Genomic DNA, 4,912 nt, shown 5'->3' with positions numbered 1-4,912 from the left:
GGCACTGATGGGGATCTTTACACCAAGGAGGTGGGTACCAACTCCATGTCCAACTACATGAAGGCCATGTGGAAGAAGTGTGGTGTGACCTATAAGCTATGTTCTCTCCAAGGTGCGCGCCTACGCCGGTCTGCACATGGCTATCTTGAAGCGCCCAGATTCTTTCATGGATCGCACAGATCGCATCAAAAACCAGGAGAGTCTTTGTTGTAGCCACACGTCTTTTAAAACTAGTGCATGAAAACTATTATGTTGCTTGATGGGCTGCACTGCAAAAAGGATCAAGGAACTCAGCTTGGAAGGAGGTTGGACATGTAATTAGCCTGGAGGAGGTGAATATGCATGGGAGACTGAAAAGCTGGCACTTGCTAACGCCACTTCTTTCCACAATAGTCTGGGGCTACTGATCTGTTGTTTGCCTTCCCATTGCCCATCGACCCTCCTGAGGTGTGAGATGTTGTTTCATCCTGGTGCTAAACTGGAACAAATTTTAAGGGACAACGCATAGAGAGAGAAAACAGGGGCGTTTTGCTTAGCACTTAATGCTTAGAGGTCAGTCTTGAAGAGCAGTTCTGAAAGTAATAGCAAACCTGCTGCTGCCCAAAGTTTCCTGGTTTCGGGATATCATCTCATTGCATTGAGATACATTTATCAAAAGTGATAGGTTTAAAACATGAAATTTCACACATTTAGGCCTCTGGCTCTGACAGCAATGCAAGAGGGGTCAGTGTTGTGTACCCACTATACATTCTTATTATACTTAGAGCAACATAGTATTGGGCGAGTCAACAAATTAACAGGGAGGGCAGAGTCTAGCCATGGGTAGGCTCATGCCACAGACATTATGGTAAATAGGATGAGGTGACTATAAACTTCCATAAAGTGTATTTCTTTAACAGATGGAAGCTTTCCAACTTAGTGGAACAGATTATTTTGACAGAATTTATTTTTTAACAATTTTATTTTTGCATTTTGAAGTATTCAAAATGACTCACAGTTTAGCTCCAGTGGAGGTATCATGTACAGTACAATATGGATAACATGCTTCACATACACTTGGGAAAGACAATGGACACTCTTACAATATGCCCTCACTCCACGAGTGTACACAAAATATCCCGAAACCCCTCCAGTTGTAGGAAGTGACAGAAAGCCATCACTTTGGATGTGGTGCTCCTACTGAACTGCTCCCTGTGTCCAAAGGGGACATAATATGTGGGCACTGTCCTAGACATCGTCAAGTGTAACCCACCCGGCCTCTGTTGCCTGTATGTTTGTACAGTATTTATTAAAAAGTGAGAGTTTGGGGCGTGGCCAAGATGGCGACCGGGACGGAGGTCTAACTGCGGAGTTCCTCGCCCTAACCCCCTGTAACCCCCCACAATAGCCCTGAATTCGCTGCTTTGGCCCCCCTGGCACTCCACCCGAGGCAGCGCGGACCTACAGCCCCGGAACGCGGCTCGCCCGCGAAGACACGGCGATTGCTCACCGCCGTCGCCGGCCGGAGCCGGAGGGTGCCTAGATAGAGGCCGAGCGGGGCTCGGACCTGCTTCCGTGCCGGAGCCGGCCGTCCCGCCTGAAAGGGTCGCTGCTGCGATCCGGGCCACGCCCTCAGCACCGGAGACCCCCCCGAGACACTGGGAAGCCGTCTACGGAGAGTCATCGCCCCGCGGCCGGAGTGACCCGCGGCCCGGGCGAAGCCTAAATCCAGCCCCTGGTCTGGGCCTACAACCGGTGAGGAGCCGACAAGAAACACCGAGGCGGCCGCACACTACACTGCCCACGTTAGTGGGCCCCTCCAGCACTGCATCCGGCGCTGAGCCACCACCGCCCCCGAGCCCACGGGGGGCGCCAAGAGTCTGCACCCAGGGCGGACTGCGGCCCGGGCGCGCGCTACTTTGGGCCCCGGCTTGGGCCTGCACTGCAACGCACGCCTGCCGATGAGCACCCGGCGACGGCCGGACGGCCTCCTGAGTGGACGCCAAGGGTGGGAACTTGCACGCATCGGGAGCGCTTGGCACAGCGCAGACCCTTCCCTTGCCTGGACATTTGCTGCAAAGTGACGCCCCACATCGGGGCACTGACCTGCGGCCCCGCCTTGGGCCTGTGTGGTCCAGCCACGAGCGAGACGGTCTCCAGAGGTCCGGCTGGGGTGTGCCCGCCTTCGCGCCGCCGCCTGGGGGGCTGGGGGCAGACCCAACCTGCAGAATCGGAGTGCCGGAGCCCCAACCCGGCCGAGCGAGGCCCACTGCGAGAGGCCTACAGGACGGTTGGGCGGCACAGCCACATTGCGGCGCAACGACCACACACTCAGAGGTGAGGAGGGGGGAGCTCGGGGGCCTGGTGATCGTGCCCCTGGCGGGAGGAGAGCGGCCACCCAGTCGTCATTTCCCCCCCCCTCGCCCACTGGGGACTGCTAGAGGGGAATAGACTAGCGACGGAGAGGCCCAGGTGGTGCCACGTGGACACCTCACAAGCTCCTGCGGTTGGCCCCCGCGGCGGTACCATGCTCTAACTCACGCCGGCGCTCCCCTGGTGACTTTCCAGAGCGTCATCAACCACACTTGCCGCGACGGGACGAAGGGGGCGGCGAGGGGGCCGGCTGCTGGTTTTCCTTAGCGGCGAACGAGGGAGCGGACTGACCCGCGCTGCCTGGATTGCCGCAGCACAATGTCCAACGCTACCCGATTAATGAGCTCCTTATGAAGACATCCACAAAAGGCGAGAAGTCCCAAACACCTACGTCGCCATCGACGTCTGCGGCTACCCCAAACAAGTCCCCTGAGGAAGCCCCCATCACAAAGTCATTTTTAGAAAGCCTGTTCAACACGCTACGAGATGATTTCCAAACTTTAAAACAGGAACTGGTGAGTGACCAGAGGGAACTGCGCCGAGACCTAGATGGACTGGGGGAAAGAGTGGCGGCGGTAGAAGATTCCAACCATGCACGCGGTGACGAGCTGGAGCACCTTCAACAAGAGGTCCTCCGCCTTCGGGAGCAGCAGGTGGACCTCCAGACTCACACGGAGGACCTTGAAAACTGCTCCCGGCGGAATAACATACGGGTTCGAGGAGTACCATCGAAAGCAGAAGGGAATAGCGTCACGATGTACCTCCAGGACCTTTTCCGCGAGGTCCTCGGGGAGCCTGCTGACTTCCCCATCCGCATCGACTGGGCACACCGGGTGGGATTGCCCCGCCGGGCCCCGGCGCCCCCCCCGGACATCTTGGCGTTCCTCCCGGACTTTCCCCTGAAAGAAAGGATCCTTCGGGAAGCACGTAGAGCGCAACCCCTTCGCTTCCGAGACTGCCCTGTTGAACTTTACCAGGACCTATCAGCTATAACACTGCAGAAGCGCAAAGACTTTAGGGTAGTCACCACATTCCTAAGAGAAAAGGAGGTGCCATACTCCTGGTGCCACCCGTTTCGCTTAATCTTCAAATGGGAGGGAACCCTGCACCAGCTCCGTTCGCTTCAGGACACCTGTACCCTACTGGGCCTCGAACTGTCGGACGACGCATCAGAGGGGTCCCCTTCCCCGGGATCCTCCCAAAATACCGGGACGCAATCTTCTAGAGACGGTTGGCAACAGGTGCGGAGGCGTCGCACACCTAAGACCCGCCTCCGCCCAAACCCGGGCACGATCGCCAAAGAACACACTGCGGCCATCGAAGCAGTGGTCAAAGACACCGCTATGAAACCCTGAATTTGCTCCTGCTGGGGGTCCACTTTCACTGCATGTTCTCATCGTGAGGGGGGGGGTGAGGGGCGAGGGGCCACATGGGTCGCCACTGCCACAGTCTCCTTTACCTTCTAAACCTACAGGCCTGAACTGACTCTGGATAGGCCTGGGACTATGACTTCTGGTTTGGGTCCTCAAGTTGGGGTTAGGGTGGGAAGGGGAGGGGGGACTGGGGTGTTGTTCTCACTACCACTGACACGGACTGTTTTTCACATATGCCTACAGTTTGCCTTTTGGATGTTTAGGGAGGTTTTTGGGGTTGAGGGGGGCTTCGAGGGAGGGAACCAGTAGACGGGGTCCGGGAGGGGGTGCAATGTTACGGGTGGGGCGGGGTGAGGCACGAGGGCGGGACCAGTATGCCAGGGGACATCGACGAATTTCGGGTGTTAACTATTGCTTACTGTATGCCACAGCGGAATACGCTGCTAAGCTCTGCCACCTTCGTGCTATCCCATGATGACTGATACGCTTAAGATATTGTCTCTCAACATAAAGGGCCTCAATAACCCGATAAAAAGAAGAGCTGTTATTTCATATCTAGAACACTCAGAGGCTGACATCTGCTTATTGCAGGAAACCCACCTCCTACCTAAAGACTGGCACAGGATGCGCTCCCCGACCTTTCCTCAACAATTCTTTTCTTCACTTCCATCTAAAAAGGCTGGGGTGGCCGTTCTCGTCTCCCGGCGTTTCCGGGGCAGGGTGGGGGCTTACACCTTCCATATAGGGAATAGGGCACTGACAATCGGCTCCATCTATGCTCCAAACACAGGCCAGGAACCTTTCCTGAAAACTGCACTCTCTGAAACATTACAGTCACCTAACTCTCAGCTGCTCATTGGGGGGGGACCTCAATTTAGTCATGGACACGAATAAGGATAGATCCGGGCACCGTTATGGGGACACGGGAGCGCTATCTGCGGCGGGTGGGTCATGGCTACGGGGGAGGGGTCTAGTGGATTTCTGGAGGACGGCGCACCCCAACACAGCGCGCTTCACCTTCTATTCCCATGTACACCACACATACGGGCGTTTAGACCACTTCTTGGGCTCCTCGGAATTGGTCCCTCACGTCACGGACGTTTCTATTGTCCCTGCGGCCCTCTCTGACCATGATGCGGTGGAGCTGACACTCAGTATGCCCAAGACCCCACGCATCCATGGTTCAT

Source organism: Lissotriton helveticus, chromosome 3_1 (assembly GCF_964261635.1).
Source record: "Lissotriton helveticus chromosome 3_1, aLisHel1.1, whole genome shotgun sequence".
In the NCBI taxonomy this organism is placed as follows: Eukaryota; Metazoa; Chordata; class Amphibia; order Caudata; family Salamandridae; genus Lissotriton; species Lissotriton helveticus.
The sequence above is the reverse complement of the archived record's forward strand: the minus strand, read 5'-3'. Positions refer to the sequence as shown.